Consider the following 27,965-nt stretch of genomic DNA (forward strand, 5'->3'; position numbering starts at 1 on the left):
TTTCCAGTTTCTCACTGTTTGATGGTAGATTATCTTCTTTATCTTCAACTGAATGCCAGATGGACAGGCACAATCTTCACCCTAGAGGTATGTGTATGTCGCCAAACCCTATTCATAGACTCTAATATTAACAATCACAACCCCCTACCAACCACTAAAACATTGAGAGAGTATTTCTGAACCAAGTCCCCTGCTGCCTTCATTCTTCCCCCTACCTACCAGTTGCTAACAAGTTGTTACCAAGTTTGGTGAATAATTAAACTCTTGGACATGACAGGGGAGGAGAATTATTGATTCAAAGGACCTTAGAGCTCAAAAGGTCCTGAGAGACCATCATAACCACCCTCTTTATTTTACAGATACAGCTGCTGAGGATCACGGGGATGAAAGGTGTGAATTGGGTTCACACAGCTAGTAAGTAAAAGAATTGCTAAAATCTAAGGTGCTGGATTTACCAGGGCAGTGGTCTTTCCAGTTGATAATTCTGAGAGAAAGCTGTGGGGAAAGAAAGCTGAAGGAGCCCCCGGGATTGTCTGTACTTGTGGCTTTCCATAGATGGGAGAGTGAATTTCAAAAGGTCTGTCTCTGGTATCCTGCCTTCCCAGTTATGAAGATATGCCTTTGAAAACTTCCTCATCTTAGCAGTGCCCTCTAGTGCTATATCCCATTGAAGTTAACTATTCCAGGCCTTATTATTTTTCTGATTTAAACTTTAGGGGATTCAGCATTTAGTGCTCACCTTTTTGTTGTTCATACACTTTTTATGTGCAATTTCATTAAAAGGTGAATTCCATTGATGACTTACCTAGCAAGCTTATTGAGGAAAATCCTAGACTGTTGGTCCCAACTATGTTGAGTGATGTGGAAACAATGAGGGTTTCTTTAGGTTTGATCAACATGGGGCAGGCTGGGAGAAAGCTCAGTGGTCATATTTCTGGTTTCTAAGAATTTGAGTTTTTGAGTGTGCAAGTTATCCCAGGGAACATCTTAAATTGTTTTTTGGGGAGCTTGGACCTCTAATAGCAATTGTACTTGCAAAATGTTTCTAAAAGTACAGGTGCCAAGCAGACATTCATTCAGAAGTGGCCAGGTATGGTCAAGAGGTCAAGGGCAGTCCTTTTCTCTTGTGTTCAGGGTGACTTAGTCAAGATTTTCTATTACTTATTAGATAACTTTGATTTCTTCTTTTGCAACATAATTCCTAGCTCATTGCAGTACATAAATTGCACCAAGAAGAATCTTCAGACAGAATAAGTGGTTGCTTTGGAAATGGGGTAAATTTAGGGTCCAAAAGAAGATTCCAAGTCATAATCAGATACTTTTCCTTAGTCATGGAAAAGTGTAATTTTACTGTAATTCCATGTTTATGGAGTATAATATAAATGACAATATGATTTTATATTTGTAATCTCTTTTAAGCATCCTTTGTTTTATTAATTTATATGAAAGATATACTTGAGTTCCCATTATGTCCCTGACATTGTTGGTAAGGATTTTATAGATCCAGTGAGGGCTACTTAGCTAAATAGGGATGAACAAAAGCTTGAACTCACAGATTCAATGATCTGTCTGATCTATCATGTGCCAGGTCTTCTAACTTCTGCTATAGGCTTCATTCATCCAGATTTGTACTACTTACTCATAGCATAAAACGGTCAAATAGATGCAAAAGGACCAACTTGGATTTGAATATTATGGAGTAAGCATGTGGATAATTGCTGATTTTTTTCACTTTTTAAGCACTTGTGTCCATGCTAAGTATTTGAACATCATATTTCAGGCTATTTTGTCTTTTTCCTGAACTGGCTGCTCAGCTTTGGGAACAATGTTGACCAGAGCTATTCCAGACCCTCCTTAGCTCAGACGTAGTTTATTGATTGACTCTTTTATTTGAGTGTACCCTGGGGCCCAGCCCCATGCTAGGCCCTGGAGATGGGTCAGAGGGCTGGTGTGAGAAAGCAGTGCACAAACCTCAGTTTTCTTTTCTCTAAAATTCTAAAACCTCATTTCCAAATAATAAAGTTTATTTCACAGAGTTCTTCTGTGGATCAATCAATATAAGGCTAGCAGATGCACCCTAATAAATGATAACACATGAGATAAATCAAAGGCAGCATTATGGGTAATTATGGGTATATTACAGGATAATATAAAAGACAGTGCATGTAGCATCCTATAATACATGCACACTGATCTCTAAGCTTCTGTTGTGCAGGAGCTGGGTGTTATTCATTGTTGTATTCTTGGCCTCTTGAACAGGATCTGACACATGAAATTTGAGAAAAAAATTTAGTGAAGTGATAAAACCAGGAAGTGTATAGATTTTAAAGGAAAAGTACAGAATATACGTTTTATGAAACTGCACAGAAATGGGGAAATTCAGTTCCATGGAGAGAGATGCAATTACTTTTGTGTAGTATTAATTTAAGAAAGAACTTTCTGAAACTAGAACTAATAACCATGGAATGAATTACTACAAGATTGTCACAAATAGAAGTAAGTTTTCTACTCGAAGGTATTCAAAAGAGAACTGGTGAATCTACCTATCAGAAATGTTTTCTACTACATATAATAAACCTATGTATGTCCTACCAGATCTCAGAAAAATAAAACTAAACATGTGGGTACTTGAAAAAGTTTGTGGAAAAATGAAATTAAAAGATAAACTTATTTCTCAAAATAAATTCCATCAAGGTCAAGACACTTTTGTAAGCAATAATACTAGTCATTTAGTTCATCCCTAAAGAGCTGAGAGTCCTGGGAATTTAACCAGGCCAATGCAGTCTTTTTCACATTGTTAACTGAAGAAAAATGGGTGCCTATTTTTTTAAGATTAGGAAACAAACAGAAGTCAGAAGGAATCAAATCAGGACGGTAAGGTGGATACCTAAAAATTTCCCATCAAAACTCTCCTCAAATTGCCCTTGTTTGATGAGAAGAATGAGCAGGAGCATTGTCCTGATGGAGAAGGACTCTCTGGGAAATCTTTCCTGGGTTTTTTTCTATTAAAGTTTTGGCTAACTTTTTCAAAACACTCTCATAAGTGGATGTTATCATTGTTTGGCTCTCCAGAAAGTCAACAAGCAAAATTCCTTGAGTATTCAAAAAAAAAATTGTTGCTATGATCTTTGCCCTTGACCAATCTACTTTTATTTTGACTAGACCAATTCCATCTTTTGGTAGCCATTGCTTTGATTGTCCTTTGTCTTCAGGATTGTATTGGTAATGACATGTTTCATCTTCTGTTATAACTCCTCAAAGAAATGCTTTAGGATCTTGATCCCACTTATTTAAAATTTCCATTGAAAGTTCTGCTCTTGTTTGCAGCTGATCTGAGTGCAATGATTTTGGCACTCATTGACTGGAAAGTTTCTCACCTTTAATTTTTCAGTTACAGTGGTATAAGCAGAATCAATTGAGGTGTCTATGGTGTTGGCTATTGTTTCTGCTGTCAAATGTCAGTCAGATGGGGCAGGGACAAGATTAATTTTTTCCTTGAAAATTGATGTGGGTGGTCTGCTGCTGCAGGCTTCATCTTCAACATTGTCTTCAGCACAGCTTGTAAGTGGCAGAACCAGGATTTGAAGATATGCCATGAAAGCCAGCATCTGTGTACTCTTAACCATTACACTATGTGGTAGAGAAGCAAACTCTCATGCTTATCTATCCCTTTTCTGAGACATACGTGACTGTTGTGAGCAAACCAGAGAGTGTGTGCGCCATCCAAAGAAGGCAACAGACCCTCAATTCCAGGCACTTCTTGCCATGTTGGAATATATGTCTAGTGTTGCCAGATCTTCTGAATTTTATATAGCATCACTCGGTTTTAAATATGTCAATTAAGTAGATATGTTCTTTAACACATGTATGTATATGTGCATGCACACAAATATACATGTATATGTATATTAAAGCAAAGTTCACACCGAACAAACATGTAAGCTATGTTTGGTTTACCTACTCTGCATTTGTGAATTCTAACTTTACTGAAACCAAATAACAATCTACATTTTCTAACACACACATACACACACACACACACACACACACACACACACAGATTAGATGACTTGTTCAAGGTGATAACAATTGGTTAACTCTGGGCATAAGAAGGGCATAGCTTTTGATCTCACTACCATATCTATTCTATACAGTGTTTATGTAAAGACCAGGTGAAAAAAGCAGCAGCTAATGAGGGAGTTGCCAGCCCTTCACATAGAATGCATCTCAACAAACCTGTGGTACATTAAACTGGTAACAGATTCTTTTTTGTTCTTGTCATTGAGAGAGGGAGTCTAATTCTGCTTTCTTGGTGATTTGCTTGACCAACAGAATGTGGCAGAATAAAATTCTTGCATTTCTGAGATTAGTCGTATGAAGTCTTGTGGCATCTTGCCTGACAGTGTTAGCTCTCCTCCTGACAGCCACAGCTGAGATCCCAGCCATCAGAAAGACTCAACAGTCAGGCATCCTAGCCCAGGCTTCAGGGAAGTAATTGAAGATACCATATTAAATGTGCATCCTCCTGCCTCAGCTGTCCCAGCCCCTTCAACCACCCAGTTGAACCTTTTCTAAATTCCTGACCCACACAAGTATGAGTCAAATCAAAATTAAATTTTAAACAAATACAGTTTGGGGTAGTTTGTTATACAGTAATAGATAACTAGACCAATTCCTTTAAGCAATTTACCCAGGAAAATGCTCCAAAGCCATCCCCTTTACCTTCGAGTTCTTCCAGAGGAATTTCATTTACTGCTGGGACCTCACATAAGCGTGGGTGTGCAGAGAAGTCATTTTTATAAAAGATGACTTGGGAGGTTCCATTTTCATATTGAATGCATTTGTCAATTGGACACAGCTAGCAGGTAGAAACCTTCAGACAAAGGAGGTGAGTGACATATGAGTGTATGTCCTTGCCCATAGGATTTATCACTCCCTCTCTGTGGACCTTTGGAAGACAAGTAGAGTTGGAAGGATGAAAGGAGTCTCTGTAATGACTCTGGGCCCTCTTAGGATTCCACCTGGGTTCACGGTGTTGATTAGAAGTGATGCTTGTGGAAAAAGAGAGCAAAGTGTGGGCCCTGGGTTGCTGTGTCTGATGGCTGAGACTTGTGTATGCTCCAGGTAGTGACATTTCTGGCCTTAGAGACGGCTTTTCATCTTCATCTCATTGCAAGTGGGTGCCAGAGGCTGAGGATATTAAAATGAACAAATACGCTCTATTCCTCAAAAAGCTACAGACTATATACTTTTATAAATACAAATGTATAAAATTAATTTATTACTTGGGCTGAGCTTTACAGAGTATAAACAGGAAATGGCTTTATTTTTCTCTGATTATTTCCTTCAATGTGCTTTATCTCTTTTCATTTTCTTTCCTTGCAGTTTGATGACATCTTGGGCAGATTCCATAAGTGTTCAATCCTTTTAACCACTTTTTGACAATATAGAGTCCATTCCAGGTTTAAAAAGCCAAATTCTGACTTTTTTAAAACCCTCAAGCTCATGTTTAATTTAAAGCTTTTTTCCTTCCTTCAGATTGCACCTCGGAGACCAGAGTGGGGTCCAATATGGTCTGTCCTCAATCTTCCTTCACTTTCTCCCACTTCTGCTTCATATTCCTTTAAGTTCTGCCCTGTGGGAGGTGGGAAGGGGTGTGAGGAAACAGACATTAGAAGAATAAAGGAAACAATGACTCACATGGCTAATGGCTTGTAATACAGGCATCTGTGCTCCTGGCTCTAGCAAGTGTTCAGATACTATGGTAAGCTGTTCATAGGGTTTTCCTGCACAACACCCTACCCTCAACATGTGGATTTCTGAAGTGCAGTTTCCTGACACAGGTGGCACATTTTCTTGCTGATCCTTTTGAACCTCCTTCTAGCCCCTGCCCCTCTGAGATCAATCCGAGACATGGAGCACTCTTGGGTAGGATCTCATTTAGTTGTCTTAAGCTTAGCCATTCTCTACCCATTGAGCCATGCACTGGGTCCAGAGGAAATTCACATATATTCTTCAAGCCCAACACTGCTCTCCTGCTACCTGCTGCTCCTCCCTGCCATCCTGGAGTGCTCTGGCAACCCTATGCTGCCAGAGTCTTGCCAGTGGGAAGCAGGCTCCATTCTTTCTGTCACATGTACCCCCAAATTCAAGCTCTCCCACAATCACTTACTGTATGCTTCACTGGAATGCCGAGCTGCCATGGGGCCTGTGGTTCATGGCATAATAAACATTCCTCTGGGGGCTGGGCCTCCAGCCTCCCTTTCTTGCAGACACCCCCAGGATCTACAAAGGATGCTCTTCAAGCTTCTTCCCCAGCTTTTTGGTTGAGAAAAGCCAAGAACTTTCAATTCCTCCCTGAGCCTCCTCTCACATTTCTAGTGTCTTTCACACAGCCTGGAGGATGTAGTGGTCTTCAGCTTCTCTTTGTTTAGAATGAGTGAGGACTCTACTGCCCTCAGTTTTTGCCCAGATTCTAGGACAATTTCATTAAATACAAATGATTTTGAACCATGTTGGTAATTGTTGAAATGGAGCCATGCCACTGAACAGATTCAGCTGGAGAAAGAGCAGGAATACCTCAGGCAGCCAGGCATGGCAGAGACTGGGCTCTAGGAGAACAAATGGAGGTTCATCAGGAAGGAGAGTGAGGGAGAACACTGGGCAGAGACATGAGAACATGCTTGATGACAAAAAAGGGCTTGGTGAACTCAAAGCACAGCACAGTGGCCGGTCATCTGCAGGGAGAAGAGAGTCAAGACTGCAGAGGCAGCTTGGAGGCAGAACAGGGAAGTGGGGCTGCTGAAGAGCTTCTTGGAGGGGAATGGGGTGAAGTCGTTTTCTAGTCAGAAGGGGCCAAGGGACAGAATCAGGAACAACAACTAAGAGGCACGGGGTCCCCCAGGTAATCTCATTTACCTTCAAAATGTTACCCTCTTACATATTCCTTAGGTTACTCAGTTGTCTTGTGTTCCCAAATCTCTTTGCCTTCTAGAAGGTTAACAGCCACTGGTAAATGGATGGCAAAGGATTTATTTGATAGTTGTGGAACAGGGTCACATGGTCACAGTCTATTTTTAGCCACCTCAGTAAGACTGAATGAAGTAAGATGTATGAAAATGTTCTATAACATTCTAACCTTAGAAAACACAGGGAACACTTATTGTTAAGCAGTTAATGTTTGTGCAAGTCATTTGGCAATTAATTATGAATTACCTGTGATATTTCTTCTCTAGTTTTCTGGAATTGTTATTTAAGTCTATAAATCCACTTGCCTCATCCCTCAGGGCTCTGCTTCTCTGTTTCCAAGGTGACAGCTAGCTAGCAGGTGGATTAACCCATGCTAATCTGTTAGTTGCTACCAAAGGAGGCAATGCTGAGTGATGGCATGCATTTTAAGCCTAGTGATGTTCAGATTTCTTTTTAAATAAAAAAATTATTTCAGATCCAAAGTATTGACCTAGATAATTATTAATTATAATATTAATTATATAGGTATGTAGACCATTTGGGTGTGTCAGATATGTACCATTACTTTGTATACTTTCATTCAGATTGAATAAGATTGAGACTTCATCCTCTCATCAGGCTCGCAGGAATATTAATCTAGTTATTTGAGGGTTCCCTGAATCTCAGCTGACGCATCCACTAAAGGTTGTCCAAAGGTCTTGGGAGGGGGGTCTGGGGCAGTGCCAAAGCATGTAGGCCATTGGCGCGTTAATTATCAGTGACACAGCCTTATCCACACTTCAGGGCAACTTAAAGTCTGCTATTCTGATCCCTTTAGGACATGCTTGAGGCCCAGGAATTGAATTCTAAAATCTCTAGGATCCAGTTTCCTAAGGTGAAGTAAGCAGCACTTTATCCATCTCCTAAACTTGTCCTGAGAGGGAGTAGGATGTGGAGGCACCCTCAGATATTCTTCTCCTTTGAGACCTGGGTAAATCTGCCATCCCTTTCTCTACTTCTTCTCTTACTAGCAACAATCATTGCCTTTTTTTCTCTCTTTTTGGTGTACTTAGCATATATCCTCCATCAGCGAAGCATTCACAAAAAGCCCTGTGTGATATGTTCCTCCAGTAGTTTTGGTTGTGACCGTACAAATTCTCCTGATATTAGAGAACATAGGTAACTGACTACCTACTGGAATGAAAGAGGGGAGTGATGCAGACCCCAAATGCAACCTAACATCTCAATCAATTCTCCTACCCATATATAGACATAAAATTGGATATAACTTTTCAAATGACTCTAAATCTTCACAGAACAATAAACACAATCATTATTCATTAAATAAAAATATACAACCCAATAAAATTTATATTAACAATATTACTCACATGTGATGATGATATTTGTGAAGGAAAATCATTGTTCCTTGCATCAATATAGCTCTGATTATTATTGCATGGCCCTTTTGAGGTAAGCATGGGTGTACTATTATGAATTGTGTGATGATGACTTGATTTTCCCACAGTTTTTCTGCTTCAGCTACTTTGACCTTTTTTTATATGTACCATCACCTGTGATGCGGTTTAGATTTTACATTGTGCCAAAGTCATTATTTTCACAATAAACATACTGTTTATTTTTAAATTATTCTGGGACAATTAAGGTAGTCTATTTAATTTAAATTAAATTATTTAATAATTTAAATTAAAATATTTAAATTCTATTTGAATTATTCTGGGACAATTAAGGTAGTACTAATTGGTATAGGATCCATCACCAATACAAACATAGGCTTGGACATGGAAATTGTGGGCTATTGTTTGAATTAAGATAAGTCCATATACACTCATCTTTTCTATAATACCGTTGAAATGCAAATGGAAAAGTAAGAATTTTTGGGATTGAATGTTTGGAACCTTGCGCATGTATTTTTGGAACTCCAGGGCCCATGGAAGCCAGTTTGGAAACACTGCTGCAGTTGCTTAAGTATGAGCTCTGGAGTCAGATGGAGCTAAATTTGAACTCCACCTCAGTTTCCACATTTGTAGCATAAATATGGTAATATTACCTTCAGTATTAGTTTCCTAGTGCTTCTATAAGAAATTGCTACAAACTGGGTGGCTTAGAACAAGAAACAATTATTACTTCACACTTCCAGAGGCTAAAAGTCTAAAAATTAGGAGGTGGTAGGGCCATGCTCTCTCTGAAGTCACTGGGAAAGGATCTGCTCAGGCGTCTCCTAGCTTCTGGTAGCCTCAGGCATTCCTTGGCTTGCAGATGCATCACTCTGATCCTCTGTCTTCACCTGGTGGTCTTCCTGTGCCTTCATATCATCTTTTCTCTATGTGTGTCTGTCTCTGTATCAAATTTCCCCTTTTAATAAGGACACCAGTTATATTGGATTAGAGCCCACACTAATGACTTCATTTTAACTTGATTACCTTTATAAAGACTCTTATTTCCTAATAAGGCCAGATTCTGGGATACTAGGGGTTAGGACTTCAAAATATCTTTGTTGGGAGGAGGCAAAATTCAATCCATAACACCTTTCTTTGGTGTTCTGAGCAATAGAGATAATGGATCAAAATTGCCAGGCTCATTTTAAATGCTCGGTAAGGAGTCATCAGTATGTTCATAACAGGATGGTTCATTGCCCCTTTCAGATACATATGTCATGGTCATATTTACATTTAGCATTCCAACTGTAGTTCAGAATTTCTGGCATTGCAATGTGTCAATGAGAGAAAAGCCCTTTGCTGTAGACCAAATTCCACTAAAATGTTTACGTACGCTCAAGGCTAAGACTGTCAGATTTCTTTGTTTACTGTGTTAATTTTCAAAAATCACTTTGGACCAGACTCTGAGTCTTTTGATCACATTTACTGCTTTATCTTCTTTGTTTAACAGCTGCTTAGTGCATACTCAGCCCCTCAGTCCTTCCAAGTTTAGGCTGAGTTTCTTTTGTTTGAAAGAAGCAGGCTGCTATGTATTTTTTCTTTCTCTTTACTTTTTTTTCAGTTGAATTTTGGGGCTGAGCCTGACTCTCCCACAATGAAGAAAATTAATGCCAAGCTAGAGGCAGTGATAAAGAGGAACATCTCAGAAAGAGGACTTTGAAGGGAAGGGGATGTGTGTGATGTGCTGTCATGGGCATGGCTAACTGCATGAAAAGACCTTAAAAGTCTTTGCATTCCAATACTGAGTTATCATATTCCGTGCAGATTAGATTGCCAAAGAGAATCTGAACGGTGGCTTTTGCCTCATGGACATAAAAGGTTTTTTTTTTTTTTTTTTTTGAGTCTCACGTCCATTAGAGCAAGGAATGGAACCTGGCTCATCAGGCTGGCTGAGGTTTTTTATGTGGTGGAGGGAGAGCGGGAGACCAGCTTTATAGAGTGCCCTATCAGGTAGATACACATTTGACACAAGAACGCTGAGTTATCAAGTTTTCTCCAAGGGCAATCATATATCTTGGGAATCCAGAGCCAAATTATATTTGACATTTCATTTAAAGCCTGAGACATCTTGATGTTAAACCAGAGTCTAAGAGTTCTAAAGCAGGAGTCCATTCAATTTGACAGAGCGGATGTTTCTATTCCTATCTCACCTGCATGGGTAATAGACAAATCCTGATACTTCTTCCTTATTTCATCCAGATGAAAATCACTGAGTTAGCTCCCTGCCGAAATGATACTAGCTCAAAGTTATTTTCTCTTCACATCCCTGTGCAATGTGAAAAGAGTGTATCAGGAGTCATTTGGAAGTTGAATGGTGGCTGGTCTTATTTATGCAGTGGGTAACAAAGTTATGTTTACTTGGCTTATGTTCCAGATTGAAGAGGTATGGGAAGCTTGTGTGTGGGTGGAAGATACGTAGGCACAATACTCATCAAGTGACATACCCTTCAGATGTATTGGGTGGGGCTGGGGGCTTGGAAAACTGCCTTTAACTCAGGTTGCTGCAATTTCCATCTCTTTCCTTTTCATGAGAATTTTATACTTGTCCATGAGGATGTAGGAAGGAGGACAGGGAGGAGAAAAACATGCAAAAGGAAGGCTAGTTTAGCCCAGTATTTTCCAGAGAGTGTGCAAATAAATATCATCTAAAAATAAGAAAAAATTATATTATGTTAGCATAATGGTATATGTATATAATTCATAGAGAATGAAACGTACATATGTTTAGAAGCAATGCTCAATTTGTATTTATTTTCTTTTTTTACTTAGGAGAGTACATGATTAAAAATGTCTGGAGATAACCAGTCCATGGTTTTTACTGGTTAGTATGTTTAATTAGTCCCTTAGGAAGTTACAAAAACAGTGAGTCCACCTTATAGTCAGTAATTATTTTATGAATTTTTAATATGTAAATAGTTCTGTGCTAAACTTTGCAATAGAAACAAAGAAGTGTAAATGATGGCCCTTCAAGTGCCATCATTCTTCAAGGCACTCCCATAATGGGGAAGAATAAGAAGACTGTTGAATTCCAAGTTAGTTGATGTGGGCTGGGATCATGCATCCGTATTTTCATGCCAAGTTGAGATGTGTCGAGCTTCACCAAGTAGCGTGGGATACTTAGCGAAGGGATGGAGAACAATTGGTGGAGTAAAGGAATAAGGGACTGAGTGAAAAAAAAACAACGAAAAAGTGCTCTGGCAGACTTCAAGCTGAAGGAGAACTCACAATGGATTGGGCTGTAGTGGTCGCAGAGGAATGAAAAGAAAGAAGAAAACCATACAAGCTGTGAGTTCCTACTTTATTTGCAAACTTCTTTAAGTGCAGCCAGTTTCTCTTTCAGGGGTCCCAAATAGGTCCTCTGGCCAAAAAAGGCCCCTCCAAGGATACAACAGATGCATTGAACCCCAGACACTATCTATTAGCGTACCTCCCTGCTCCAAAATATATGTTTTGCCTCATTATCATCTCTCTTTAAAAAATATCACCATAATATTACAACCAAATGTTATAGCATTGGTGGAGGTGCCTTAGAAAATTTTAGATAAATGAAAAAAAAGCATATTCTCATATTCTCAACATCCAGAAGCTGCCACCATTAGCACCTTGTTGAATATCCACCTTAGCATATTTACAACATTTTACATCAAAATGGAGCATACTATGCACACTGTTTCATAACCTGCTCCTTTTTCCAGTAATGATGGCTACCTTTCCATTTAATTATATTGTAAACTCATCAAATATTCTCCCAGATGACATTCACATGACTTGTGCAGTTGGTTTCTCCTGTATCAATCTAGGACCACATTGAGCCAGGTTGTAATGTCACTTAAGCAGTGACATGTTGCAGCTGGCTTATACCTTGTACAAGACTCAGTTGTTAAGCTTTCAGGAATTTTAGGAGTGGGTCGAGGTCACATTGGCAGCTTGAAAGTGCCACGGTGGAAGTATTTACAATATGGAAATCAGCAAATATTGCAAATCAAAGCCTCCTCATCACTCCAGATTGGTTGTGAAACATTACTAACACATCTTTGCCCATATTTGCCACTAGTCTCTTTTAATCCAGAAGAGCAGAAGAGCACCCCCTTGCTTCTTTGTTCCTTTTTTTTTTTTTTTTGAGATGGAGTCTCGCTCTGTTGCCCAGACTGGAGTGCAGTGGTGCAATCTCAGCTCACTGCAACCTCTGCCGCCCAGGTTCAAGCGATTCTTGTGCCTTAGCCTCCAGAGTAGCTGGGACTACTAGCACGCGACACCATGCCCAGCTAATTTTTTGTATTTTTAGTAGAGAGAGGGTTTTGCCATGTTGGCCAGGCTGGTCTCAAATTCCTGGCCATAAGTGATCTGCCTACCTTGGCCTCCCAAACTGCTAGGATTATAGGTGTGAGCCACAGTGCCCAGCCTCATTTTTTTCTTTTATGGCACTGACTTGTTAATGAGAATAGATCAGTTGTCCTATGAATGTACTATCTTCTGTATCTGGCTTGTGGTGTCATTTAGCTCATAAATTTCTTATATTTTACATGTGTCCCATATTCTAGAAATTATGTCGAAAGGCTTAATGCATTCAAATTAAACATTTCTGGCTGATTTTAATTGATTTTAGATATATGGGATTGTAGTACACTGGAAGACACATAATATTTCATTGACCCATCATTAATGATACTAACATTGACCTTGGATTACTGTAATGACAATTCACTCCTCCATTGAAGAATAACACTTTTCTTTTGGGACCAGAAAGTAATCTGTGTAGTATTAATTTGCACTATATCAAAGTATTACTGTGCAAACCACTCACCTAGTTGTTGTGACACCAATTGATAATCCTTGCCTGAAGCAGTTAATTTAATTAGAGTTTCTAAAATGTTTTAAAATCCCACCACTCTTTCTTCATTTATCAGCCAGGATTTCTATGTAAAAAAGGTTTCTTCACCAGGTGGGCAAATTTGTTACCCTGAAACCCAGTTACTAGCAGAAAGGCAGAAAATAAAAGATCAGTTCTTTCACTTTATTTCCCAGTTTTCAAAGAGTTGTTTTAATACCCACCTCAAATGGTGACGAATGAGGTTTCTATGACTTTCTTTTAAAAATATCATTATGGACTCATTGACTTTTCATTGATTCAATCTGTTTCAATCCACTAAACTCATTATTCTTTTTGAGGTTCAGATTGTCACAACTTTGACCTATGGACGGCTCCACACTGGCTCCTGGTCTGTTTGTCACAGTGCCATTTGTCTTTGCAGGCTTCCTTGCTTTCCAGTGTGAGAAGTCCTAAGCTTACATTGCTCTTATTCTGCCCCAGACTTGAAATTAACCATTTCTCTGAGGAGCCTTGTGTGTGTGTGTTTTTCTTTTCCCCCATGGGAATGGTAATAGGGCCATACCTGGATATGAAGAATATTAATTGCTATTGAGGTTACATTGCTTCAAGGACATTCCAGGCTCTTTAAATATATATTTGAAAAATCATGACATCATATTTATAATTTAACTAAAATATTAACATTTGAGTGTTTTTACTTTTTAAAATTTTATGTTTCTATCCCATTTTTTGCACTGAAAGTTTTGATACCTAATATCATTAAAATAATTATTTGTTTTCGTATTTATTATTAAAAATATTTTGAAAATGTTAATATTAATTTTACAACAAGCAATACAATTACTGAGGCAGTTTAATTGTTTCTGTGTGTGGTTATTTTTGCCTTAGAATATCTCATACCACATACTGACAATCAAATTACTGCATTTTTGAGTTCTTTGAATGAAATAATTTTGCTGTTACCAATTTGATATACAGTTAGGTTCTTTTAGTTCAATTTGTTTTCAACTTGAGAAGTTATTTTCCTAATATAATTTTCTTGAAAAAGTTAATATATTTACATAATCAAAAGGTCAAAACAATACAAAATGCATGCACATAAATATTTTGCTTTCATTATTTCCCCCTTGCGACTTCGTGGAACAATTTAATAATTACTTTCTTGTTTATCATTCTAGTCTTTTGTTTACATAAATATAGTTTTTCATATCCTATGTATACTATTCTGTGTCTTGCTGTTCGTTATTTTAAGATAGCTATTGTGATTTTGCTATATCAGTACATAAATATTATTCTCACTTTAAAAATCTTTGCAAACACTCTTTCTTGAGGGTGCACCATAACTATTTAACCTGTCTTGTCTTGCTGGATAATTAGATTCTTCCCAGTATTCCCTTATTACAGTGAACAATCATGTATAAATGCCATTTCACGTTTTTTGCAGGTGTATATGTGGTATAGCGTCCTAGAAGTGGAATTGCAGGGTGAAAAAAAATCCACTTGTCATTTTGTTAGGTATTGCTAAATTCTCTTCCTCAGAAGTGGTATCATTGTCCAACCTCACCAGCGATATAAAACCATGCACTGCAGTATCTATAATCTAGTACTTCAACTACAGAATGTATTGTGAAATTTTAGGTAAAAAAATAGTATCTTGTTAGAGCTTTCATTTGCATTTCTTTTAGTGTATGTGTGATATTGAAAGTCTTCTCCTATTTTTAAGGGAAACTTGTAATTTGCTGTTGTTATCTGTTGCCTCTTCTCTATTGGATGGTTGGTTTCTCTCCTCTAGATTTCTAGGAACTTTGTATAATTATCTTAGCTCTTTGTCTACAATGTAGGCTGCACTTTTTTTCTGTCTGTCATTTCTCTTGGCTGTCAGTGATGCTTTTTACCAAACAAAAGTTTTTATTTTTATGTGTTCACATTTGTCATTCTTTTCTCTTGTGGCATCTGGGTTTTCAGTTATAGTTAGAGAAACCTTCTCTGCTCTAAAGTTTTACAGGCATTTTCTGTTTTTTCCTGGTATTTACATAATTTCATTTCATTTGCATTTAGATATTTGATTCATTTAGCTTGTTATTTTCCATCTGTTTTCAAAGCCCTTGACACTTTCCTCTCACAGTGATATTTTTCACTGATTTTTATGGTACCCTAAGTTATGGCTCACTCTTTTCTACTTTAGTTCCTCTATACCTCTGCTTACATAGTTCTTCTCCTCTAGTACACCCCTTTTCTCTGTGCCTTTCAAAATCCTACTTTTTCTTGGCTCTAAGCAAGTCATGTCTTCATTGATGATGTCATTGACTGCTATAGCCAACGTTTGCCTCTGTATCCTCTGAAGTTTCTATAACATTTACCCACTGGCATCCGTGGCATGATGGAAGATTTACTGCTTTGTATTTTTAGTTGATGCCTATATGAGATACCTAACAATTAAATGGTAAGCCACTTGAAATCAGGAATCACAGTTTATTTTTCTATGCACCCCCTTCACCTCCTGAAAAGCCACCTGCCTCTGTGTCCTATCCAAGACCTCTGGCCATTTGAAGCATCTCATTCCAAAAAAGCAAAAACATTCTCTCTCAGGCCTTTCTAGTTGGCTGAGAGGTTAACTGTCACTCCTACTTTGTGTAGAGGAAAATTTTATTAAATAAATGTTTGATGCCATTTATTATTGTGAACAGAAAAGGATATAAACATAATGCGTGAAAAATCACAACCAGTAGTTCTGATTTCCCCACGAAGGCCATTGCTGCTGGACAAACCATGGGACCAAGATCTGTCCTCTGAGACAGAAAAACACAAGGCCAGACCAGATTTTCTGCTGATTGGGCAACTCCAGAATGTACTTCCTCAAAAAAATGACTCCATACAAAGGTATTCATTTTTACTCTATTTAGAGCCCATGACTGTCTCGTACCTCGGACAGCAACCCAAGCAGGGAAGCAGTCAGCTGTTTATTGGCTGTGGTTGGTAGACTTGGGTCTATCACAGGTGGAGAGAGAATAAAAGCAGAAGGGGAGTTGGGAAAGCAAAAACCCACCCTATTGCTTGGGAGAAATCACAACAGAGCCAGAGACAAGGCAAAGGGGAAAAGGCCAGATTTATGCCAGGTGGTAAGAAGGGCATGTTTGGGGCTGGATAATGTTTGCTCAGCTTAAACTAGATAGCTGCCTTCCTTCTTAGGGGCTACAATTTTCTTCAACAACTGACTCTTCCTTACTCAGCATGACAAGGTGCAGACCTGTCTGTGCTGTAGTGAGCCTGCAAATGAGAAAGACCAGCCTTCCTTAGACAATTTCAGGGACTTCTCCAAAGGGGTCTGATGACCCAGGAGGGGATGATGAGTTCAGGCTTTGTATCCTGTATAGAAGGAGGCTGATGATTGCTATCACTGAAGTTGTTGCTTATGATTGGGTCCTGAAGAGTTTTGTTCTTAATTGGTGAAAATTTATTCTTACATGGTAGAAGAATACAAAGTTCATAGCTGTTTTTATTTATAACTTCATTCATTCATTTATTCAATATACAGTTATGGACTGTCTACTACTTTCTAGCAACTTAGTCTCTGAATATGTAAAGCAAAAGAAGACATAATCTTTTTTCAAGGATCTTTTTATATAGAGCAATGGTCCACCAGTTGCTATTTTTTTTTAAATCTCACGCATGAGCACTAAACACTTTCCAATGCATATCCTAATTATTCTCAGTTTGTCTTTTTATGTGACAAGTTCTTGCTGTTTTCCAGGCTGATCTTGAACTCCCAGGTCCATGCAATCCTTCCACCTCACGCTTTCAAGTAGCTGATATTACAAGCACATGCCACTGCACCCTGCTCTTCTTAGTTATTTACAACAACATATTTTACTATCCTAATATAAATGTTATAAAACTTACACAAAAGCAAACATTACAAAGGGGTTATAAAAATACAAATTGAAGTTTTAATATCTTTCTCTCTTAGAATGGTTTTGTGAAAATTACTAAAGACAACACAAATACAATATGGACTATTAAAACCTGTTGCACATCCAAGCATAAATTAGGCCAGTTAAAACAGAATTTGTCAAGGGTCTCGTTACTTGTTTTACCCTACCTAGGCACCAGAAAATCATGCTTCCAATGTCACCATGGGGTTGTCTAGCTCAACCAAACCAAAGGGGACCTTTTCTTTTTAAAAATAAGACTTATGAGGGCAATAAAATATTCTTTGGGAGAGAAAGGAGTGATAATATGCAACGTATACCACCTAGTTAAAGGAAAAAAGTCCTGAAACTGGACCCCAGTTCATTCACCATAAAGAACTGGGGCTGACTGAAGTGATGTGGCTAAGGGGCCACTTTGGATCCAGGCTTCATTTTCTTCTGGTTGCTCCACAGGGTTCTTTTCTCTAAAATTGGATGCTAACATATCTTACTCTTGGGTAATGGCACTATTACTAAGGTATAGTCTATGCTTAAACATTTACCCAAAACAAAGGCGTTATATATTTAACTTCTATTAGCTGTTATTTGTGTAAGAGTTTCTGCCACTCCAGTGGTCTCTGAGCTTAGCTGCCTCTAGCTATGTGAAATTGCAACACTCTGTGACCTGGGTCTTCTTGGTGAAGTCATTTCTGTATGAATTGTGGTGGTTGAGGGTTCAGGTGGTGTGATCAACTCCATTTTGTAGAAAGACTTACTTCCCTTTTGAAGTCCTGGTTGAAAATGAGTTCCCTCATTGTGCAAAACATAAGCAACGTGACATTCCCTGCAAACATTTAAAAAATTCATTATTTTTTACATTTAATTTTAAAATTGATACATAATAGATGTACATATTTATTATCAGGGTCCTGTAGAAATTATTAAACATCTCCATGGGAATAGTGAATTACGACACTACATTCATCACACATGTTCAATATTTTGTAGGCAACAATAAGATAATAGTATCAGTGCTGAATGTGACATGTAAACTATTTTACCTTCAGGCTTACTACCCTAAGTTCAAAGGAAAATTTAAATGAAATATTTTTCAAGTGTTCCACAGGAAACTCATTTTAGAAGATGCTTGCAATTCATTTACAAATATTTTAAAAATATCTCACTCTAGTTCTCAGCATTTTACTTTGCAATATCAGTATACTTAGCAAAACTCCCCTCACAGACAACTTAGAAAAAGACCTCAGCCTGAGTCAGAATTATTCAGGTTTCAAATGGTACAGTCCAAATTACTGATGCCTCAGTTCACTTTAAGACTGGTTTAAGGTTAAGTTAAACCAAGAGGAAGTCATGTTTGGTGGTGAGACCCTTCTGTGGGCAAGAGATAGCCTCTGATGGAGAGTGTTGGCAGGTGCTCTGTTCTCTCTTTATGGTCCTACTTAGCTCTCTCTGTGTGATTTCCCATTTGCAATATTAACATAATAACATGCACATACATATATTTATAGAGTGCCTCCTTTCCAAGGAGGAAATACATTAAGATTAAGTCAAATATTTTCATTTCCCCAACCACATTGTAAACAAGACAATTGATTTCCTTACCTCTGGGGTGGAAAGCCTCAGTTGTCTCCAAGCTACCAAACTATACTGAAGATAAAAGTGACTGAAATTATGGCATTGTTTTGAACAACAGATAAACTGACACAGCCTTAATACAACTTTTGGTATTACTGGAAACAAATTTGGAAACTTGATGTTTTATTAGGGAGCATTTGGTCATCCATATGGTATTAAACAGCAGAGAAGCAGTGCCTTCATTGAGATGATCCTCATGACTCATTCTTTGCAGCAGTGTCCAAGAATACTTATTGGTTATTGATTGGGTATTGTGTGATGCATATACATGTCCTGAACACTCTGCACCTGCATCTTCCCTTATAGTCCTTTAATATTTGCACTTTATGTTAGAGTGATTATTTTATTAATGTCTATATTCCCTCAGGCTACCATGAATGCTTCATGAATGCAGAGAGTACTTCTGATTTATACCCTGTCTCTGTACAAGGACTGGCAAATAGTAATGCTAAATCCATGTTTGTAGAAGGAAGGAAGGAATGAGGGAGGGAGAAGGAAGGAAGGAAAGAAGGAAGGAAGGGAGGAAGGAAGGAACAAAGGAAGGAAGGGAGGGAGGAAGGAAAGAACAAAGGAAGGAAGGAAGAAAGGAAGGAAGGAAGATGAGATAGAAATGAGAGAGAGAGAGAGGCAGAGTGTGGGGAGAGAGAGAGAGAGATGGGATTTGGAAATAGCCCAAATGTTCTGATGTTTCATTGTTTATCTGATTATTTTCTCACCATATATAGCTAGTAGTCATCTGGCTTCATACTTCCTTGAGGAGGACAGCAGGGCCAGACCTGCCAAATGTTTAATTGCAGCTCATTGTAAAAAGAATTAACACTCCAGTAAAAATGGACCCACAAGCAAGCTGCTCAGATCATTGTAGATCCTGAATTTCAGATCTGTGAGGAACTTGGATGCTTATCACATCCTCATTTTGGCCTTGAGGAAATTGAAGCTCATAAAGGCTAGGTAACTTGCTGAAGGTCACACAGCTGGTGGCAGGACAGTGTCACCTCTATTTCATGCTGCTTCTTGGATAGACTGCAGACAAAACATGTACCAAACTTTAATTTCTATTGCTCTCAGCGCTGGGGGGATGCCAGAGTTCTTGCTTCACAACAAGTGTTCAGAAGCAGAATAATTGAGGAACATCACAGCAGGCTCTGGGAGGAATTTGTGGCCAGTCATATGAAATTTGAGTGTCTGGCTGAAACTGACTCTAGTCAATCACTGGCTGTGTCTCTGGCTATTGAGAAGGAGGTAGTGGATTTTTGGGGTATTGCTTTAGTTGCTATTACAGGGTGATATTTTGAACAAAGACGCCTTTTTTTTTTTTTCAAATCTCTATTTCTGGTAAAGTTAAATTCAGCACTTGATTTGTAGTATTCAGCACCAGGGAAGGATTAGTAACTTCTCCCTTCAAACCTAGATGTGGTTCCCAGCCCTGGTATTTAATATACTACAGGCCATGTAGGCCATTCATCTTAATTATGTAATTATTAAAAAGATTCCGATATTGTCTACTTATCAAAGATCTCTAGAATACATACCACACCCCTCTGATTAGGGGTGATTAGAGAAATACCTGAGACCAAACTATTTTCACATTTCCTTCTCTATTGATTGTCCAAAAGGTGATTATTGCGGCTGCTCAGCAGGCTGTTCTCATTAGGGCTCCATTGATTGTGAGCTGGTTATGGTTCCAAATGCCAGGCTAAGTGTGTTGCTGTGAATTTGTAGTGTGAGGCACTCAGATAAGATAAAGAAAAATTAAGACCAGCATTTTAGTCTCCAAGTTCTGGTTAAATTGTTACACCTTCATACAGCTTTCCCAGATTCCTGCCCCAAAGAAACAACATTAGTCTTTTCAGCTATGCAGTCTTTGGAAGCAATACTCTTGATTTATTGAAGGCTGCATTATTAAAATTATCTGCTGTGTCTGTCCTTAATAAGGTCAAATAAGGAATCTATGAATGCTGATTCATCACAAAGGCTCTGGGGATGCACATCTTTGAGAAAGCCAATTTTATTTTCCCTACTGCAAGACAAAACCGGATTGCAACTTTCCTTGCTTATCAGGAAGGCAAAGCCCAGAGAATCCACTATTAATTTGGAGAAAGACCTAATCAGTACATCTGGCCTTCTTTGTGGAGGATTCCTCACGACCAGGCTGCATATATAGTATGGAGTGGTGAGGGAGGGTTTTAACTGTCTAAGTGAATGATAATTCCTCTCAGGAGATGCTTGTTGGAATAGATTTCCCTCCATGATCTCAGCCTACATTTCTTTAATAGTTATTAATGCCACTGTATCAGCAATCCTCTTCTCTTGCCATGATAAAATCTCCCCAAAGAGAATTGCTATTGTGTACATTTAGCAGGATTTAGGAAGACAAGATGCAGGGGAAGAGAACTGATTTTCCCTCTTTCAGTAGAAGGCAATGATGGGGACATCAGTGTGTCGTGTATCACACAATCTGTAAATTACTTCAGAATTGCACGGGATGTTCTCCATAATACCCTCACAATGTAAAGTCTCCCAGCTTGACCTATTTGGCTTAATTTGTGCTTTCTGCAAAAGTGTTTATTTTTTCTTTCCAGTGAAAAATTGTAGTTCTGGAATTTTGGGGGCAGCCAGCATAAGAAAATAAAATCGTGTTTGGCCTTGTATTGCACCAAACATATAGTAAGTCACCTGTGAATATTTGCTGAATTGTGGATACAATGACAAGATAAAAAGGTCCAATTTCCCATGAGTTCATTTCAATACAGTTCCCATTTACAAAAAGCAATTAGAGCTTTGTCTTCAACATAATATATTTATTAAATAAATGTAACTGTGTAATCATGGAATCTAAGCCCAGGAGGATTTCCAAGCTTCACCTCACATCAAATGCAGGCATCATATAGCCTCTAGGCCTTGGGTTATGTCAGGGTTTTTTGCTTTCCACTTAGACTTGCAGTTGTCTTTCTTAGAAGATATGAGACATGTTGGTCCCACCTCTAGCCAAGTAAAAACAGGTATGTGAATAAAATGACTATCAAAACAGTTTCTTTTCAAAGCGTTGGAAATATTGGATTTCTCTTGGCTGTGAATGTACTGGGAGTCTTGATGACTTCGTCATATTGGGGAGCTTTTTATTCAGCATACTAAAAACATGTATCTAGCAATTTCTAGAGGGTGCCAGGACTTTTCTTGGGGTTAGAGTAATGAAGATGATTATACAATGGCCTCTATCCAGTTGATGCAACTGATTAGATTAGCTAAATGTTACAGGGCACAGTGGTATAAAAAAATTCCTAGAAGACGGAAGATTTTATTCACCACAGGCAGTCATGGGGTAGGTGTTCCACAACTAGTTGGATGTGTCAAGGCACAGCATCCTACAAAAACATAGTCTGTTTTGAAAAATTCAGTCTGCCTGAGGGTGGGTGGCTGGAGAAAACCTTGAGAAGTTAGGAGGGACCACGTCACCCAATACCTGGTTAACCAACTAGGAGAGATTGAATGACTACCTGTATAGCCAGCAGGAACATTTAATGTGGGGTACAAGATCACCTTTGTTCTTTAGGAAGTTTGTAGTCATTCATAAATCCAAAGGAAAAAGCAAAAATTCAGGCCATGTTATGCCTCACATGTAAAATAGCCTGCTATCCAGCCCTGGGCATTGCATTATTCCAATAAGGGCTAATGTTGTATATTCTTCTCAACTATTTCAATAAAAAATGTGGAGGATACATTCCAGTTGAAAGATCACTTATTTGAATTTTACCTTTTAGTGCCAAGATTGCAGGGAAAAATATCATTTGTGAGCCTCTCGGAAGGTTGGCTGATCTGCAGATAGGATAAAATATCCTGCATGTACTCTCCATTTGATTTGTAATTTACATAGCATCTCTTTGTTCAGCAAGGAACACCCTGCATGACTTCCTGACACTGACCTGGATTTTACTTATGGCTGCCCTAAATTGTGTTATCATGGTGTACCGGTTGTTCAGTATTCAGCCTTGCTCCTCTGTAACTTAATATTATGATTTATTTCTGACTTGGCTTTTCTTTATTGAATGCTGACTTTTTCTAAGAGGTTCATGTGGAAATGTGCTACATGAAAAAAAAAAAAGGAGCACAGTTTGGCCTCAGGGCAAAAACATGAATACTGACCCAGGGACATGAATACAGGGCAGAAGAGAGTGGCACAGGCAACAAAATTAACTCATTTCTTTGCCTTTTGTGTGTTCCTAAGTGTGTGGAGTGACTCAAATTTTAGCACAGAAAGTAAAGTTAGAAAGCAACTGCTATTTGCCAACAACCCATTCTTTAATTCTCAAAGATCAAAAATTTGCTTGAAAACTGACATTTTCATTTTCTCCTGGCCCAGTGAACAAAGTTTTAAGGTTATGTGGTCACTCTGATACCACCTAAGAAGCAAATATTTCTTGCAGTCTACTTCTAGATGTGAATGAGCTCAAAGTAAATGACTCAGATGGAGTAAATGTCCCTTGAAATACACCCAAACTTAATAATTAGGAGAAGAGTGCTTGAATAAACACATTTAGAGTGTTATTGAGCATATACAAGCTTAGATGGTCCATATTTCTAAAAGACAGTGAGTCTATAGCACATTCTTCAGAGATGAGAAAATTATGCCATAAATAAAACTGGCAGTGGAGGCATTTGTTTTATCATTCAGTTAAGTAGGAGGAATTCTTTCATACCTAGAGGGACTTAGGTAAAACTAATGAACAGACATACTTAACAACAAGAACAACAACAAAAAATAAAGCATTACCATTCAAGAGTGTGAAATCACTTCTCTGAGAGCCTTTTTGGATTGAATACTCTTTTTGGGCTGGTAATGTCAAACTAAAACTTTACCTAAACACAGATAACTAGGTGGCTCTTAGCATACCTTTCAGGGCTTATGGTCTCCAATTATTCCACTCACATCCCCCTATATATTTCCAAATCACCTCTTTCAGTGTCTCCAGTGTTTAAACACGAACTGGATAGAGTGTTGCATGGTAGTATTAAATAAAATTTAGCCTAAAGCTGTTTCCTTACATATTATAAGTTCTGTCTAAAGGTTTCTACGTGCATAGTGTACATGTCATTGGAAGTGTAAATGGACTATAACCTACTCTGATACCAATCACTGAGTTTTGGCCAATCAAAGGTGGCCAACTGCTCAAACCACATTCAAATATGGCAAATGCTGAGCTGTAACCAATCCCGTTGTTTCTGTACCTCATTTCTGTTTTCTCTCTGTCACTTTTCTTTTTCTTTCCGTAAATCTTCTTCAACCACCTGGCAGTGCCAGAGTTTCTCTGAACCCATTCTGGCTTGGGGGATGCCTGATTCATGAATCATTCTTTGCTCAATTAAACTCTGTTTAATTTAATTTGTCTAAGGTTTGTCTTTTAACAGTAGAGATAGGAGTACAACACACTTTGAGGTGTACAGGAGTGAGTTCAAATCCTAGCTCTGTTATTGGCTTGATTTCTCATCTTGAGCAAGGTACTTAGTTTCTCTGAGCCTTAGTTTCTGCACTTGTAAATGTGGAGAAGTGAAACACCAGACTTGTGAGGATGCTCTGCTATCTGAATGAGGTAATGGGAAAATGCTCGGCCAGTGTTGTAACTCAATCTTCTTATCCAACAGTGAGCCCCTTGGGCACCCAGACCCAGACTCGCCCTTCTAGTCTCACCTCTTGCACTCTCTGGCACATCTCATGTAGGCTCTGTTGCCTGTCATGTTTTCCAGTCCACAAATACCCTTGGCATGCTCTCATGTCTGTACTTGGTCCACATTATTCTAACATGAATACATGAAACTTCTAATGACAGTGCAATCTTTCTAGACAATCTCTGAAGGAGAAATGTTACTAGTCTGTGGTGAATATAAAAATAGGCTCATAGGGAAAAAAACTGTGATTGAAGATGTAATTCTGCATTTTCTTGGGATATACATAAATAGCAAGTAGTCATTTTTTACTTAAAAAAAAAAAAAGAAATCTACAGAAAGAAAATTTAGCTGTCTTTCTGTTGCTAACCTTCCAGGAGGCCTTGGTTCTCCTTTAAGGTTGAAGTTCATTTGTGACAGGTTAGTGCTGCTCATTTTTGTGGCTTTCCAGAAGCCACTGTGGAAAAGGCAGAAGTCTTCCCCTCCCATTATGCTGAGTCAGACATGGCATCTACATGACTCATCACCAAGTGGTTCTCCAGAATTCACTTTGCTTGCTTTTCCCCAATCCAGATAATCCTTGGGACTGGTAGCCACCCAACTCACTCCTGCACACTGTTCTTCCTCTTTGGAGGCACCCACCATGCCTGTCTGATGCTGCCCCTCATGGTCACATCGGAGTCTCCTGTACCTACCTTGTCTGCGGCTACCCAACTCTACAATTTCTGAAGCTGTCATAACACCCAGATGGTCTATAATGTAATATGTGTTTAGATAATCCTCAGGCCAAAACATCTTTCCAAAATTTAACTGTAAATATGTCACTTCCCTGGATTATGTTAGTCTTTTCCATGTTCAAATGGCTATCTGAGCTCCTGGGGAGGGGAAGTCACTCCTGGAATTTTCTCTCCATCATTCATAGTGTGAATCTCACCTTGGGCTGGGAGGAATTTGTGATGGGCATACAAGTGAGAAAAAGGGTGCAAAGGGGTGAGACGGTGTGTTAGTCAGAGTTCTCTAGAGGGACAGAATTAATAGGATAGATTTATATACAAAGGGGAATGTATTAAGGAGTATTAACTCACGAGATCACAAGGTAAGGTTGCATAATAGGCCATCTGCAACCTGAGGAGCAAGGAAGCCATTCCAAGTCCCAAAGCTGAAGGACCTTGAGTCCAATGTTTGAGGGCAGGAAGCATCCAGCATGGGAGAAAGATGTAGGCTTGGAGGCTAAGCCAGTCTAATCTTTTTTTTTTTTTTTTGAGATGGAGTCGCCCTCTGTCACCCAGGCTGGAGTGCAGTGGTGTGATCTCGGCTCACTGCAACCTCCACCTCCGCCTCTCAGTACCTGAGATTACAGGTGCATGCCAACATGGCTAATTCTTGTATTTTTAGTAGATACAGGGTTTCACCACGTTGGCCAGTTGGTCTGGAACGAACTCCTGACCTCAAGTGATCTGCCCACCTCAGCCTCCGAAAGTTCTGCGATTACAGGTGTGAGCCACTGTGCCTGGCCAAGCCTAATCTTTCCATGTTCTTCTGCTTGCTTTTATTCTAGTTACACTGTCAGCTGGTTAGATGGTGCCCTCCCAGATTGAAGGTAGATCTGCCTTTCCCAGTCCACTGACTCAAATGTTAATCTCCTTTGGCAACACCTTCACAGACACACCCAGGATCAATACATTGCACCCTTCAATCCAATCAAGTTGACATCCAGTAGTAACCATCACAGATGGCTAATATGGGAGATATTCATGAAGGGTCTGGGAAGGGGATTTGGAAGAGATATGGACACAAAGGAAGGAGGAAAGAAAAGAGGAAGTGAGACGGGAACCAAACCAAACACCCTGTATTGCACAATTGAGCCTGGAGTTGGCCTGCTCGCCACAGAGCAGTCACAGGTTTTCAGGATGCTTTAGTGATAGCAGCCATCAGTACCTCTCATTAGGAGCAAAAGCCCTGATTGGTAATAGTATATTCTACTTATTTAGAGAATAAAAGTTCCCTGTTAGAACCAGCCTTCTCACAATGGCATTCAGCTTTTCAGAAAAGCACAGCACCAGCATATTTCTTATCTGCCTTGAAGGTTATAATAAATCCCTTCTTCTATTAATTCATAAATCCTTCAGCCACATGCCATTTTGGGGCCATATGCTTTCTTTCCTCCCTCTAACCCTTGGAAAGATCTTTCATATCCAATCTCTGTGGATAATCTGAATGTGAAATCAGGTATGGTTATCTAATCCCTCTAATCAGAAGGTCAGCAGTTACCTGCGGCTTTTCCATCTGTCCTCCAGCTGAATGCTGCCATTTAGTAAATCAAAAATTGGTTACAAATTAGCAAAGCTGACTGGCTCAATGAAATCTAGCCTGGAGTCTTTGCTGGAAGGGGGGGGAGGTTTAAATATGGTTTGAAGGGAGATTTGAGGTGAACTCTATTTATCAAAGCCGTGGAGTAGCAGCATAAAAGATGAGAGATGTTCTCCTGGGTAAAAATGTCAAATCACATGGGAAATGGGAATATTTCACATGGCGATTACTGAATTTTACAATTGTTCGCAAATTGATTCAGCCCAGAAATCAACTGGGAAGTCTCCCACAGGTGCCTAGCACTCTGCAGGTATTAGCGTGATACAGGGTAAGTCTCAAAGTACAAAAAAAAAACACACATGTGAAACAATTTGCAAACAATGAAGTGCTAACCTGTGTGGTGTGAATTACAGGTGCATTAGGACACCAGAAAAGGAAGAAAAGACAGTGGCAGCTGAAGACATTTCAGGAATGCTTCACTGAGAACCTAAGTCTTGTTCTGGGCCATAAAGAAAAAGAGAGGGTGTGGTTTCTATACCAGAGATAAGAAAGGAGAAAATTGGACGTGGAGGAAAGATACGAGTACCAATCCGAGCGAACAAGGAAGAGTGAGTAAATCTGTCCAGCTGGAGTTGGAGGTATGTTCTGGAAAATGGTGATAGAGGCTGTGTAGGGTAGGGGGACATGGAAAGATGGGCCAAGACATTTGGAGTTGATATTTGATATGGTTTGGCCGTGCCCCCACCCAAATCTCATCTTAAATTGTAATCCCCATAATCCCCACGTGTCGAGGGAGGGACCCGGTGCGAAGTGATTGGATCATGGGGGCAGTTTTCCCCATGGAATTCTCGTGATAGTGAGTGAGTTCTCACGAGATCTCATGGTTTTACAAGCGTCTGGTATTTCACCTGATTGCACTTCTCTCTTCTGCCTCCTAGTGAAAAAGGTGCCTGCTTCTTCTTCTGCCATAAGTTTCCTGAGGCTTCCCCAGCCGTGTGTAACTGTAAGTCAATTAAACCTCCTTTGTTTATAAATTACCCAGTCTCAGATAGTATCCTTATCGCAGTGTGAGAATGGACTAATGCAATATTTAAATCAAAGGGACTCACTGATGTTTCTCAAAAATAATATAAGAGGAAAATATAGGTGGTGGTTTAGTGTCCATCTACCTGGCCCCTAGGGTTGAGCCTGGGA

The 27,965-nt window shown here is 39.1% G+C and overlaps 1 long non-coding RNA gene across 1 annotated transcript; it reads left to right on the forward strand.

The window, feature by feature from the left end:
* Positions 1-3: 3 nt before the first annotated feature.
* LOC129137829 (uncharacterized) lies at positions 4-27,379 on the forward strand. The gene is made up of 3 exons (XR_008540628.2): positions 4-87; positions 360-414; positions 27,185-27,379. It is a non-coding gene; the product is annotated as an uncharacterized LOC129137829 (long non-coding RNA).
* Positions 27,380-27,965: the final 586 nt, after the last annotated feature.

The sequence above is a fragment of the Pan troglodytes genome, chromosome 17 (genome assembly GCF_028858775.2).
Source record: "Pan troglodytes isolate AG18354 chromosome 17, NHGRI_mPanTro3-v2.0_pri, whole genome shotgun sequence".
Classification (NCBI taxonomy): domain Eukaryota; kingdom Metazoa; phylum Chordata; class Mammalia; order Primates; family Hominidae; genus Pan; species Pan troglodytes.